Source organism: Pan paniscus, chromosome 3 (genome assembly GCF_029289425.2).
Source record: "Pan paniscus chromosome 3, NHGRI_mPanPan1-v2.0_pri, whole genome shotgun sequence".
Taxonomy (NCBI): Eukaryota; Metazoa; Chordata; class Mammalia; order Primates; family Hominidae; genus Pan; species Pan paniscus.
In genome coordinates, this window is record NC_073252.2 from 107,513,667 (window position 1) to 107,529,777 (window position 16,111).

The following is a 16,111-nucleotide window of genomic DNA, read 5'->3' on the forward strand; positions in this document are numbered from 1 at the left end:
TGAAAAAGGAAGGCAATGGCATTGTAAGAAACACGAACAATCAAGGAAGCTTACCATATCCTTTCTTATTCATGTTACTGCCCAGTATTGGCCAACCACCTATGCTAAAAATGACATAGAAGGAGAGGGAAATATGGAAGAACTCATAGTTCTTTTTCTTTCAACCCTTCCTTCTTTTTCAGTAAGTTAAAAGTAGAGTGTTCATAAAATGTGCACCTATCAAGAATTGAAAAAAAGAGTTAATTTTGTGCAGCATTTCCTCTCTTCTTTTGGGAACAAAATGCATATGCATGTATGAACGAGGTATGAATTGTGTAATTTTGGTAATTCCACATATGAGTTAAGTGCTCTTATATTTGCATTTATTTGTTTGTTTATTTATTTATTTAATTTTTAGAGACAGGGTCTTGCTCTGCTGCCCATGCTGGAGTGCAGTGATGTGATCATGGCTCACTATAGCTTCAACTACCTGTGCTCAAAGGGTCTTCCCACCTCAGCCTCCCAAGTAGCTGGAACCACAGGCATGTGCCACATGCTAGCTTTTTTTTGTTTTGTTTTGTTTTGTTTTTGTAGAGACCCAGCTAGCTTTTTTTTTTTTTTTTTTTTTGTAGAGAGGGGGCTCTCATTCTGTTGCCCAGGCTGGTCTTGAACTCCTGGGCTCAAGCAATCCTCCCACTTCAGCCTCCCAAAGTGCAGAGATTACAGGCATGAGCCACCACACTTGGCCATACATATATTTAACTGACATTGCACAATATAATGATGAATAGTAAATTCATGCTAATAAAAAATTTAATTATTATTTATTTACAATTACACTAAATTAAAAGAGACACCGTACCAAGTTGAGAGAGACTATAGAAGAAAAGCAAAAACATATTTTAGTACTTCAGGGGCACTTTTGCCTTTGTCTTTTGAATAAGGCATTCAGCATTTTCATCTTATATGAAAATGATGTAACAGGCCCTGCACAAAACATACCTTCCTAGGTTGTAGTTGGCTATGTATTTGCTCAGTTCCCACTAGGCTGCCACAGCTAAACACATGGTAAGCAGGATGGAAATGGCAAATAAAAACAAATGTGGATTTGGGTAAGGAGAGACTTGATTCAAAATGATTATTACAATAGGAGGAGAGGGACTATGGCAATAGGGAGAACACTCGGACCATGCAAACTGCAAGTTTCTCATTGGTCTTTATAAGGAGATTAGCACACAGATATGTGCATGCACAGAGGAAAGACCATGTGAGGACACCACCGTGAGAAGACAAGTCTTCTAGCCGATAGAAGTCTATCTGCAAGCCAAGGAGAGAGGCCTCAGAAGAAACCAAATCTGCCGATACCTTGATCTGGAACTTCTAACCTCCAGAACTATAAGAAAATAAATCTGGGTTATTGAAGCCACCCAGTCTGTGGTATTTTGTTATGACAGCCCTAGCAAATTAACAGTCTTCTTATTTTTGAGATACTTTGTGTATTCTGTACACAAGCCTTTGTCAGATATATGTATTGCAAATATTTTCTACTGGACTGACTTGCCTTATCATTTTCTGAAAAGTATCACTTAAAGAACAGAAGTCTTTAATTTTCATAAAGTCAAATTATTCAGTTCTTTTATATTATGGTTTGTGCTTTTCTTTTTTAAGACAGGGTCTCACTCTGTCACCCAGGCTAGAGTGCAGTGGGATGATCACAGTTCACTGCAGCCTCAAATTCCTGGGCCCAAGAGATCCTCCCACCTCAGCCTCCTGAGTAGCTAGGACCACAGGTGTGCACCACCACACCTGGCTATTTTTGTTTTTTATTTTTGGCAGAGACAAGGTCCCAGGCTTGTCTTGAACTCCTGATCTGAAGTGATCCTCCCACCTCAGCCTCCAAAGGGCTGGGATTATAGGCATGAGCCACCACACCCAGCTGGTTTGTGCTTTTTTGTGGAGTCATTCCCAAGTCACCTCTCTGCCTCATTATATCAACCAGGGATGAATAAGGAGACTAAAAACATGCCAGTTATATCGACAGAAAAGTTTAATATAAATAATTATTAAGTAGTAAATATGGTGTACTACTAAAAGAGATAAAAGAGGACTCTAAGGGGTATAGAAATAGCAACTGCAGATGGTGGCCACTACCTCTAAAGCCAATGCAGAGTGCACGAAGAAGAAAATGTTAAAATTTAGAGGGGGCAGGCCAGGCACAGTGGCTCACTCTTGTATTCTCAGCACTTTGGGAGGCCAGATGGGAGGACCGCTTGAACCCAGGAGGTCGAGGCTGCAGTGAGCCATGATCGTGCCACTGCACTCCAGACTGGGTAACAGAGCGAGACCCTGTCTCAAAAAATAAGTTAAAAAAAATAAGTAAATAAAAAATAAAAAATTTAGAAGGGGCATTTCCCCACTAAGGCTGAGAGTCAGGCCTCTCAGGAGAGGTATGACTGCCACAAAAACATTCAGCCTGCTGGTGACATGGAAACTTCTGGAGGATGGGATCCCAGCAGCCTACCCATAGGTGACAGAGGAACTTGGTAAGGGCACAGATCTCAGAAGGTTAACAGGACTCACTGACCACAGCTCTGGTCTCAAGATTTGTACTGCTTAGTTAAAAACACTCCAAGGAGGAGAGGAGAGGGGAGGGGAAAGAGGAGGGAACCCAGGACAAAGAAGACTAAAAAGGAGCCCAACAGATAAGAGCAAAAACAGGAAAGTGGGGAGTAATGGAATCTGAGAGTTGGGCATTTAATGCTGCTAAAAGAATTCTTGGCCAGGCGCAGTGGCTCACACCTGTAATCCCAGCACTTTGGGAGGCCAAGGTGGGCAGATCACAAGGTCAGGAGTTTGAGACCAGCCTGGCCAATATGGTGAAACCCCGTCTCTACTGAAAATACAAAAATTAGCCAGGTGTGGTGGTGGGCGCCTGTAGTCCCAGCTAGCGGGGAGGCTGAGGCAGAGGAATCGCTTGAACCCAGGAAGCAGAGGTTGCAGTGAGCCAAGATTGTTCCACTGCACTCCAGCCTGGGCAACAGAGTGAGATTCAGTCTCAGAAAAAAGAATTCATCAGTCTTTTGTATTTGAGATTTCTTTCTTCTAGCCCACCTTCATTTAATTCTATTTAACCTTTTATCTTTCCATATCTGCCTAGATATTGTCTCTTCTGGATGCCTTCTCAAATCTGCCCCCAGCCCCAACACATGGTTAGTGCTCCTTTGGCTGCCAAACACCCTTGTGTTTACCCTTGTGATAAAATTTAAGCTCCTTGAAGTAAGAGATTATGTTCCATTCTGCATTCTATCACTGGATCACAATATACTCCTCAGCATGTTGTTAGTATTTCAACATTTGATAATTTTTAAAAATCTGAATAAATCACTCTTTTCTCTGTCCTCTACTCTTTTTACTTGTACTTTGGTCACGGAACTTATTAGCTATCACTACTTTTGTAAATTGTTTTCTCTCCCACAAAAACTGTTAGCTTCTACTGATCTTTGGATTCCTTTGATTGACAAGCATTGTGCATTGCACAAAGTAAGCATTTACTGATTATATGCTGTATTAAATGTCACCAAACTCATAAAAGGTAATTATAATGTTGTAAAACTGATTTTGTGGTTGGCCTATAAACTGGCTCTGAAGATATTTTTTAAATAATTTTATCAGAAGGCATGCAAGAATCTTGGAGTATTGGTTTATACTCATTTGGCTGCAGGAAACAGAAACTCTATCAAGTTACAGATTGAGTATTCATAACTTGAAAATCCCAAATCCTCCAAAATCCAAAATTTTTTGAGCACCAACATGACACTCTAAGGAAATGCTCAGCATAGCATTTTGGATTTCAAACTTTTATACTGGGGATACTCAACATGCAGTTTCAATAGAAAGGAGGGAGCATTTCTTACTATAAGGAGTAGGAGTACAGCCGAGACTCTGGAATGGGCTGGAATCAGGCCCTTCATCACTGGCAGCAGTACTCTTTGTCACTCCTTTCTGCAAGTCCTCCACTCGCAGTGATACTTCATTCAGTCTTTCATCCTTTTCCTCCTTTTCTTCACTGATATCAATGAATGGGATTACAAGGTAGAGGAGGGAAATGCTGTTGGTAAGCATTCTGTCTGGTTGAAGATGGACCCCTACAGCTCAAGAATTTACATCTCCTCCATTTAAGAGAGATTGCAAACTGAGACTGGATTATTTTATTCTCACTCTCAAATTGAGAGTGAAGGAACTCTTATTTACCTTTTCAAAAATCAAAATTTTGTTTTTGTCAAGTGCCTACTCCTAGTCCAAGCAACAAGTGTCCAAGCAGGGTCATGTAGTGAAAGAATGGCTGTAACTATGAGAACCAGGGAGTAGATGGGGGTAGGGAGGAAGGAAAACTCAATGGAACTAGACAGAAGCATTGTAACCCAGGATCTCAGTTTTAAACATATTTTTTAATCACCCATTCTCTTTTTCTCCCTTCCCTCCTCTCTTACCCCTTCATTCCTTCCCTCTCTAGACACTCCCCTCCAGCAATGCAAGCTTATCTAATTATGTTCCTACTTAAGAAATTCCAGAAGCTAATCTTGAAACAAACCAGGTGCGGAGTCCCAGCTGCAGCATCCTCCCACTTAGCAGGGGTCACAATTAGTCCATCACCACTGGGCTGAAGTAAAGATGACGCCAAGCAGACCTCCAGAGAGAATTATGCAAGCTAGCCATCTGAACAAAGACACACAGACCCCACATCCTGCACCACTCCCCCATGTCTCCTATACCAAAATTCCCTTTAAAAACTCTATGATAAATTTTAAAATTTAAGATGGCACTTGAGACAGCTAGTTCACTATCTTCCAGGTTTGCTGGCTCTCCAGTTAAACCTGCTTTTCCTTCCACCAACCCTCGCCTCTCATGTCTGGCTTTTCAGCTATGAGCAGCCAAATCTGTGTCTGGTTACAGTATCCTAATAAGTTATCCTCTACACCAAGCCACCTGGGTCGAGATTAAAAGGAAGAAACTAAGTCTTCCAGTAAACCTATACAACTATAGGGCTGACCCTAAATTTGTTAGTAAGCAATCCAATGTAGGTAGAGCAGGGTCAAGTTTGATGTGTTTTGGCCGACACGAAGGGCTTAGGTCTCATTCGTTTACATATTAGATACAACAACTGATGGGGCTGAGGCTCCTTATATAGCTTGCTTAGTAGTAGCTTATCTATTGGTTGAGCCCAGCCAAATTTAAAGGTACTGAGACTAAGAAAAAAACAATTTTTTTTTTTTTTTTGAGATGGAGTGTCAGTCTGTTGCCCAGGCTGGAGTGCAGTGGTGCAATCTTGGCTCACTGCAACCTCTGCCTCCTGGGTTCAAGCAGTTCTCCCTGCCTCAGCCTCTCGCGTAGCTGGGATTACAGGTGTCCACCACCACACCCAGCTAATTTTTGTTATTTTGAGTAGCGACCGGGTTTTGCCATGTTGGCCAGACTGGTTTCGAACTCCTGACCTCAGGTGATCCACCAGCCTTGGTTTCTCAAAGTGCTGGGATTACAGGCCTGAGCAGGCAGAACTAAGAAAATATTGAAGCTTACGATTTTCAGTTTATTTCGAGTACTAGCACTGTACTAGTCCATTCTCACACTGCTATAAAGACTAACCTGAGACTCGGTATTTATAAAGAAAAGAAGTTTAATTGGCTCATGGTTCTGTGGGCTGCACTGGTGTCTGCTTCTGAGGCGGACTCAGGAAACTTACAATTATGATGCAAGGTGAAGGGGAAGGAGGCACATCTTCACATGGCAGAGCAGGAGAGACAGAGAGTGAAGGGGGAAGTGCTACACATTTTCAAACAACCAGATCTCATGAGAACTCACTCACTATTATGAGAACAGCAAGGTAGAAATGTGCCCCCATGATCCAACCACCTCCCACCAGGTCCCTCCCCAACACTGGGGATTACAATTCAAATGAGATTTGGGTGGGAACATTGAGCCAAACCATTGAGCCAAACCATATCATGCACATTGCTAAAATAAACGTATCATTACCCAAGCTGATTGCTTTGAAAGGCAGCATTTATTTATGTGGCTATGTGCTGAGAAGTATGAAAAAAATTAATTTCATTATATTGTATCACAATTCATACCATTTGTCCTATATTTATGATAGGAGAAGATGACATTAAGCATGGTATATACTTAATGTCTCATTTGTTTTACAAACTAAGAAGTGACAAAGGAAATTAACCCCCCAAATCACTGAATATTATGAGATCCACTCTGCCTTATTGTCACATGATAACTATTTGCCTAGAATCTATGGATTTTTAAAATATTAAAGCATAACTCACTGACCAGAACTGGTCCCATGGTCCAATCTAATCACCATGTGCAAGGCAGTCATGTGCCAACGGTGAAATGCTAGAACAATATGGTAGCCGCAGTACCAATGCTTATTCTCTGCCACACACTTTCCCCCACCACGTCCCCACCCTAACACTTTAAGGTTAAAATGCAGACAAAAGTTTACCTGAATTTTAAAATAAAAAGAAATAGTACAGTGTTATCAGAACAGAGTAGATTCTTTTTGTAATAAAGACAGGATCTTATTCTGTTGCCCAGGCTGGTCTTGGACAACTAAGATCAAGTGATCCTCCCAGCTTAGCCTCCTAAAGTGGTGGGATTACAGATGTGAGCCACCACGCCCAGCTCAGAAAGTAGATTCTTTTTATTTTATTTTATTATTTTAAGTTCCAGGGTACATATATGGGATGTGCAGGTTTTTTACATAGGTAAACATGTGCCATGGTTGTTTGCTGCATCTATCAACCCATCATCTAGGTACTAAGTCCAGCATGTATTAACTATTTTTCCTGGTGCTCTCCCTTCCCCCACTCCCCCTGACAGGCCCCAGTGAGAAAGTAGATTCTTAATGTTGAAATTTTAGGTGTGGGACAAGGGGATTATAAAGATAAACAGAAATGGATGTAGATACAGAGTTTCCTGTACTCTCAGATGAGACGACTGCATAAACAGCTTTACTTAAGCAGATTCATGGTGCTGGGACTGTTCAAAAAGTGTTGCATGCTATGTAGTGCGGAGTTGAAGGATTCTAGCAGCATTAAAGAAAATGTTAACTTATTTGGTTCCATCTCATCCTAGTCAATAAGTCAACACATACAAATTGTTCCCCTTTTTGATTGCCTAGAAGTAAGCACTTTTATCTATTCAGTTTTTAGATTCCTATGCATTGCTTTCAAATCAATTGCATGAATGGAAAACTCTTCTCATTAATCACATTCCTCTCCACGCCAGCGAAGTCTCCTCAAGTCAGAGCACATCTACACATCGTCCACCAGATGGCGGTGGAAGCCCACCGACATTGTAGACTACGTAGGAAGAGCGTCCAGATGGAAAAGCGGGTTGGGGCTTTCTGGTCTGGTTTTTTTGTTTTGGGTTTTTGTTTGTTTGTTTTTGTTTTTTGTTTGTTTGTTTGTTTAAGACGGAGTTTCGCTCTGTCGCCCAGGCTGGAGTGCAGCAGCGCGATCCTGGCTCACTGCAACTTCCGCTTCCCGGGTTCAAGCGATTCTCCTTCCTCAGCCTCCCAAGCCCTCGGACTACAGGCGCAGGCCACCACTACGGGCTAATTTTTGTATTTTTAGTAGAGACGGGGTTTCACCATATTGGCCAGGTTGGTCTCAAACTCCTGACCTTGTGATCCGCCCACCTCGGCCTCCCAAAGTGCTGGGATTACAGGCGTGAGCCACTGCGCCCCGCTTCTGGTCTGTTTGTAAAACTAATCATTTCGGGAGGCAGGAGAATTGCTTGAACCGGGGAGGCGGAGGTTGCAGTGAGCTGAGATTGCGCCATTGCACTCCAGCCTGGTGACAGAGCGAGACTCCATCTCAAAACAAAAACAAAAACAAAATTAATCATTAAAACGAAGAGGACTGTTGGATTTTAGAGCCTCAGATACGGGGCTTTTTTTAAAAGTCCACTTTTTAAAAATTGTTAGAAAGATATGGCAATGACAAAGTAATATAAGTGATCTAATTAGATTATATTTTTTCTTGTTTTAAATTCTGGGTAATCTGTCCATCGAAGCTACTTGGCTGGGGAAGCAATTGAAAGTGTCATTCCTCAGTATGCTTGAAATCTCTCATACCCTTCATGCCCAACTAAGATATATAAGAGAAAATCCTGTTAGTGGCCATCAGCAGCTGCTGGAGAATGCACCTTTATATCCAGATTCTGGAATCTTTCAGGCAACCCTCCCTTCTTCCTCTTTGACTTCTATTTCTCATTCAACTCACCAGATTATTGGGATAATCATGTGTGTGGAGAAGATTCTCAATCTCTTTGAGTTTCAGATTTCTCATCTGCAGAATTAAAGTGTGTACTTTTTTGAGGAAATAATACATGAACATACATAGAACAATGCCTGGCACAGGCTAAATGCTCCAGAAATGGGAACTATTATTTTTTCCTCAGACTTTTACCTTATTTTGAAAGTAAGCAGGCTGGGCACGGTGGCTCATGTCTATAATCTCAGCACTTTGGGAGGCCGAGGCAGGTGGATCACCTGAGGTCGGGAGTTCGAGACCAGCCTGACCAACATGCAGAAACCCCGTCTCTACTTGTGGGCGGAAAGCCACCCAGGCGCTGAGGCAAGAGACTGAAGGCACAAGCTGTTCCAGTATAATAAAAGAAAATAATTAGAATACAAAAAGTTATACTAAAAATAAGATATAGACATGATTATATATGAATATTATCAATCTTTAGTTGGTAGTGTTGCTCTTTTAGTATTATAATAATCTCTGTTTTATAATCATAACCTAGAAAACACCAGGCCATACAGAGTCAGGAGCTGAAGGGACATGGTGAGAAGTAACCAAAAGACAAGAGTGTGAGCCCTCTGTCACGCCCGGATAAGGGCCGCTTGAGGGCTCCTTGGTCTAGCGGTAAGGTCAGTGCCTGGGAAAGCACCCATTACTTGGCAGACCTTGGTCTAGCGGTAGGGCCAGTGCCTGGGAAGGCACCCGTTACTCGGCAGACCTTGGTCTAGCGGTAGCGCCAGTGCCTGGGAAGGCACCCGTTACTTAGCAGACCGGGAAAGCGAGTCTCCCTTTCCCCGGGGGGAGTTAGAGAACACTGCTCCACCAACTCTTGTGGGAGTCCTGACATTAGCCAGGCCTGCCCGCAGTCATCTGGAGGCTTAAACATCTGTGGTGCTGTGCTTCAGTGGTCATGCTCCTTGTCCACTTTCATGTTCTGCCTGTACACCTGGCACCTCCTTTTAAGTTCTTAAAAGATAGCAGTAACAAAATTAGTGAAAGTACTAAAGTCTTTGATCTTCCTGATAAGTGCACAGAAGAAATGCTGACATATACTGTCCTCCCTCTCTGCTTCGGCTATCACAAAGAGAAAGGCCCCCCGTCACGTGGACACGTGACTTGCTTGACCTTATTAATCATTTGAGATGACTCAAACTCCTTACCCTGCCCCCTTGCCTTGCATACAATAAATAGCAGTGTGTCCAGGCATTCAGGGTCACTACCAGGCTTCGCGCATTGGTGGTAGTGGTCCCCTGGGCCCAGCTGTGTTTCCTTCTATTTCTTTGTCTCATGTCTTTATTTTTCTACAATCTCTCATCTCTGCACACTAAGAAAAAACCCACAGGCCCTGTCGGGCTGGACCCTACACTACTAAAAATACAAAATTAGCGGGGCATGGTGCATGCTTGTAATCCCAGCTACTTCGGAGGCTGAGGCAGGAGAATCACTTGAACCTAGGAGACGGAGGTTGCAGTGAGCTGAGATCGAGCCATTGCACTCCAGCCTGGGCTGCAAAAGCAAAGCTCTGTTTCAAAAAAAAAAAAGAAGAAAGAAAAAGAAAGTATAGGGCATTGATTATAGTAACTTGTGTACAGTTTCATCATTTGTGCCAAATGATCATGTAACAAAATTATGACTATGCCTATTGTGTATTATGTGTGTGTGCACATTAACTATCAAAATGTCCATATTTTGTATCTGCAACAAACTTATATATTGGCAGCAACTACAGCGCTATTGGCCAATTACAACAACAACATGAAACACAGACACCAAGAGAAGAAACGTTATCTAAACCCAAAGTGTGAGTGTCTCAGAGCACATATTTTCCAAATGTCAGTTAACAGGGAAAACTAATAGATACCATAACCAGTGACTTTCCCTCCCTGCCCTGAATTATGGTGAAAGTGTATGAATTATATGCCCCGTTTTCAGCTATACAATTTAGAGCTCCACTGGAGTTCTGTGGAAGACCAAGTGAGGAGCTTTCAGTTTTGGAAAGTAGATACTCATATGACATAAATGGTCTAGATTCAGGAAAAAGAACAGCTAGGCCTTGGTGATGGCTTCTGAATGCAGTTTGTACAATTTACAACTCAAGTGTCATGTGATATCATTTCTGTGGGGATTCTCATTCAAAAAAAATGAGACTAATGTTAATAAACGATCGAGATTTTTATTACGAGTTTCCGTAAAGGTGTAACACAGGGGTCTCTCCCAGAAAAATAGAAAGTAAAGCTTCCAACAACACTTCCCTATATCTCTCCTCCCTCCAAAGTTCCCTACTTATGACGGCTGCTAAAATTCTCCTCCTCTTTCAATCTCCCAATCCTTCCATGTTGTTATCTCACAGTTTTCTTTCTACCCTGTTCACTACCTTCTTCCCACATGGTGTAAAAGTGAGAAGCTTCTCTTGTACCCCTGCCCACCAACCATACATAGAAGACAGCTAATGGCCTCCCATTTCTCTCTCTCTTCTTGGCAAGAAGCATGTAGCATCCCCTACAAAGTATATTTTTCTCCTCCTGAATGATTTTTGCATGAGACATTTTCTTAAAGAGAAATTCCGGGGACTAACATTCTCTACTTTGTTTTATGTATATATAATAAAGTATATAATATACGTATAAAACAAAGGTGTATATATAAAGCCAGATATATATATCTGACTCATTGCAGCCTCAACCACCTGGGCTCAAGCAATCCTCCCACCTCAGCTTTCTGAGCAGCTAGGACTACAAGGCTGTGTCACCATGCCGGGCTAATTTCTAATTATTTTGTAGAGATAGGGTCTCTCTATGCACCCAGGCTGATCTCAAACTCCCGTCTCAAACGATCCTCCTGCTTTGGCCTCCCAAAGTCCTGGGATTATAGGCATGAGCCACCACACCTGCCCCTTCTACTCTGTTGTATTTAGAAGGAGAGAATCTTATGGGAGAAATTCCTGTTTTAACTTGTTTTAATCTATTACATAGAAACTGTCTACAGGACTATACTAGATTTCTACTTTTCGTTAGTGAAGAAGAAAGTTGTTATAAGGAAAAATCTTTTAATTTTTTCATTTTTTTGAGACAGACTCTCACTCTGTCGCTGTGCTAGAGTGCAGTGGCACGATCTCGCCCTATGTTTTCTCCTATTAGTTTTATAGTTTCAGGTTTTTAAGTCTTTAGTCCATTTTGAGTTGATTTTTGTATATGGTGTACCACAAGCTTTGTAAACACCCTGCCATCATAGTGGTGCTCTGACTTATCAATATTCTTTTTTAAAAGTGTGTCCTTTCTAACTGAATTAGTATGTTCAACAATTTTATTTATTTATTTATTTATTTTTGAGACAGAGTCTCACTCTGCTGCCCAGGCTGGAGTGTGTAAGTGGCACAATTATGGCTCACTGCAAGCTGGACCTCCTAGGCCCAAGTGATCCTCCTGCCTCAGCCTCCTGAGTAGCTAGGACCACAGGCACACGCCACCACACCTGGCTAATTTTTTAACTTTTTGTACGGACAAGGTCTCACTCTGTTGCCCAGGCTGGTCTCAAATTCCTGGGCTTAAGTGATCCTCCCACCTTGGCCTCCAAAACTGTTGGGATTACAGGTGTGAGCCACTGTGTCTGCCCCAACAACATTTTTTGTCTAGCTTTTTCTTTTTTAAAGAAACAGTTGTGTTTTACATTTTTCAGGTAATTGAAGTTTATCCTTTCAACTAGTAAAAAAAGTTTTAAAACCAATCCTTTGTAACACAGAAATACCCCTTCGTATGATCTTTTAACTTAGTTTTATACATAAAAATAAATCTAGGCTGGGCATGGTGGCTCACACCTGTAATCCCAGCACTTTGGGAGGCCAAGGCTGGAGGATTACTTGAGAGACCAACCTGGGCAACACAGCAAGACCTCACCTCTACTAAAAATTTTAAAAAATTAGCCCGGTGTGGTGATGCACTCCTGTAATCCCAGCTGCTTGGGAGGCTAATGCAGGAGGGTCACTTGAGCCTAGGAGGTCAAGGCTGCAGTGAGCTGTAATTGCACCACTGCATTCTAGCCTGGGCAACAGAGTGAGACCCTGTCTCAAATGAATCAACGAATACATAAATCTACCTTCTAGAACCATAGTATAGTAACTTTGTCTCCTTCCAGCAGATGGCACTGAAGATTGTGCACAGTAATTTAGTAATTTTAGTCTAGGGCAGTGCTTCCCAGCCTCTTCATGTTATAACATAGCTAGAAAATAAGGATATTTTTGTTGGGTAAAAGACAAGGATGCTTGCAGCCAAAGGAGACTAGCCTGAGGATCACTTGAGTACCCCCTAGTTGTCCCAATGTCTGAAGAGGATTAATATCTTCATACATCTTTTAATGAATTGCACTCATTCAGTGTGCCCTGGTGTAGTGGTGCCCTGATGTAGGTCATCTTTTTATTAATTTGGGGCCTATTATGAGTTTATGTTTTAAAATGTGCTTTATAAATATTAATCCCAACATTGATGTCAGTGAGAAAGAAGTGAGAATTTTGAAGGTGGTAGTAAGAGTGATGTGAAGATTAAAAAAGCAGAGATTGAAAAATGAAAATTCATAGTAATAAATATACAATAAAGTGGTATGACCCAGTTGAAATTGGGAACAATTCTGAAAAGCAAAGAGTGACTCATGCCATATGAAAATGCCATTTGCTATGGACCGAATTCTGTACCTCCAAAATCCATATGTTGAAGCCCTAACCCCACATGTAACTATATTGAAGAGAGGGCCTTTAAGGAGGTGATTAAGGTTAAATGCAGTCGTAAAGGCAGAGCCTTGTCCAATAGAACTGGTGCCCTTATACCAAGAGACACCAGACAACTTTCTCTCTCCCCATCTCTGCCTGCCATGTATGGACCAGTGAGAAGGTGGCCATCTACAAGCCAGGAGGAGAACCTTTACCAGAACCTGATCATGCTGGCACTCTCATCTCAGACTTCCAGCTTCCAGAATTGTGGGAAAACACATTTCTGTTGTTTAAGCCACCTCGTTTAAGGTATTTTGTTATGGTGGCCAAAGCAGACTAATTCACCATTTTTATATAATAATAATCAGTAAGAAGAAAAGTAATTGACAAAATGTACACACTGTTGACCATGTGATGAGAGGATCAGTGTCAACTCTGGGCACCCATTAACCCATTAGGAGATGGTTCAAGTATCTTAAAGGCCTAAGAAAGTAAAGTTATGGAAAGCAAGAGCGCTAGGCACATTTTAATCTGTACATCATCAACATGAGTGGTAGCAGGTGTGAATATACTGCAGCTGCTAAGAAGTTCCTTTAGGCTCATTAAGGAGGGGCATTTCCTTCCTTAAGGGACTTCAAATGTAAATCCAACAAAAAATGCCCTTTGGAACCTTGCTACTCAAAGTGTGGTCCATGGATCAGCAGCATCAGCATCAGCATCAGCATCACCTGGGAGCTTGCTAGAAATGCAGATTCTCAGGTCATTCTAACCCTACCCAATAAGCATCTTCATTTTAACGTGATCATCAAGAGATTCATATGCGCCTTAGTCTGGGTTGCACCACTATACAACTTATATCAGTAAAAAGAAGAGTAAGCTTTGTTCTAAAGTTTCAAAGGACTGCCTCACTTTTCTGCCTCACTTTTCTGTTTTCTGGAAATGCATATGTGGCTTACTCCGAACTTGTGAGTATTGGGACTTACGAACAATGGAAATTTTGGAACCTAACCTGTTCATATGTAAGAGTTTCTAAAGTTCCAATATGGGTTCTATATTCCTCTGGTCTTCTGAAACAGAGTACAGAACGTAATTTAATTTTTCTTTGCAATTGAGGACCAAATCTATGAATATCTGTTTTGGTCCTGATATATGGTGATGTCATAAAGCGCTTTCAAGTTATAAAGCAGGTGTTCGGTATGTGACAGTTCCCTTCACTTTATTTCCTTCAGAATACTAGGTTATAAATTTCTCAGATGGCAGAGACTTGTGGACTATGTTTATCATATTTCCAGTGGAATACATAGGGTTGTTCAATGTAACTAATTGTGTCAGAATACCGTGCATTTTTAATTCATTTTTCTAATTGTCTTGTTTTTCCTGTGCTTATTCTGCCAACTAATAGAGATTGCTCCTCTCAAACTACCTATATTAACAGCATTTCCTTCCCTTGCCTTGTGATTCATAGTTTCTAATCTGCTGTGGGCTAGTTAAGTGTGTAACTACAGAAATTACAGCACGTCTGAAACAATAGCCAAATAGTTTATGTGACAATCAGAGAATTTCCTGTAAGTGCATGCACTATTGTTCATGAGTTGACTATGTGGTAATTATTTGCCAATAATCTCATCTTTTATTTTTCTTTTAGTATCTTAGTTGTGTTTTAGACCACTGAAATGTAAATGAGAGTTAAATGACATCAACATAAGTGATCAAATATTATTAAAGTCAGTGAAATTATTTATTCTCATGATAATGCGTGGTGAAACTCAACTGGAATGCCATAATGAAAAGAAGAAACAAAGATTCACTAAGAGCGAAAAACAAAAAAAAAAACACAGCCAGGATTGTTTTTAATTCAAGAAATATAAATACAAGTCAGTAGGAATATATAGAAAAGTTTCTGCATACCTTTGAGAACAGACCATATCTTATTCATTTTTGTATCCCCAATACCTACCCTATTATAAATGTAATAAATCTGTAAATGGATCAAATAAAGGAGGAAAAAGAAGAAAACTGTTTCTTCATATTGGGAGATGGACACCTAATAGAGAATGCCACTAAAAGGGAAGGAGTGATCTACAAACGCCAAATGTGATTTACAAACTAGAGAATAAAAAGCCTGGTGAGAAATATGGAAAGCCAGGCTACAATAAAGAATTGACATTTCCTGGCTGGGCATGGTGGCTCACGTCTGTAATCCCAGCACTTTGGGAGGCCGAGGCAGGCAGATCACCTGAGGTCAGGAGTTTGAGACCACCCTGGCCAACATGGTGAAACCCCATTATCTACTAAAAATACAACAATTAGCCAGGAGTGATGGTGCATACCTGTAGGCCCAGCTACTCAGGAGGCTGAGGCAGGAGAATCGCTTGAACCCAGGAGGTGGAGGTTACAGAGAGCCAAGATGGCGCCACTGTACTCCCAACTGGGTGACAGTCTCAAAAAAAAAAAAAAAAAAAAAAGAGCTGACATTTCTTGAGCTAGAGATAGGCGTTCAGTTGTCCAAGGCTCCCACTTCTGTTATAGAGAATAGAGTCCTAAGTTGGGGATGACAAATAGTAACACATGTATTATTTCACTTCCATATATGCAGCAGAGATTAATTCAATTACCCACTCTTTCTCACTGAACAGACTTGGCCTTAGCATCTGCATCAACACTATACCTCAAAGAATCTGAGTTGACATAGGAAACGTCATAATTGGCATTTGTGACACTGTAATCACAAATCTACAAAATATCACTTTTATTGGTCTGTGAAAGATTGAAGAGATGTCCTGAAAGAAAGGACCATCATCTTCCAAAGTAAGAGAATGAACCAATTCAGCTTAACTCTGCTATTCAAAAGCAGTGGTCCTCAAACTTTCCCATGCATCAGAATTGCCTGGAGAGCTTGCTGTAGGGCCCTATCTCCACCACTTCTGAATCAGTAGGTCCAGGGTTTGGGCCCACAAATCTGCATTTCAAAAACTCTGAGATCTACCATTGTAGAGTATACTGGAACAAATTCTAAATATGAAAAACTGAAAATCTTTTGACAGCAAGACAGTAAATCATAACTAGCATAGCTTTATGAAGAAAAATGTAAATTAACCCAGTATAGTTT

The 16,111-nt window shown here is 41.2% G+C and overlaps 1 long non-coding RNA gene across 3 annotated transcripts in view; it reads right to left on the bottom strand.

The window, feature by feature from the left end:
• Positions 1-16,111, bottom strand: part of LOC100973734 (uncharacterized) — a 78,911-nt gene that overhangs the window by 60,406 nt on the left and 2,394 nt on the right. The window lies entirely within an intron of this gene.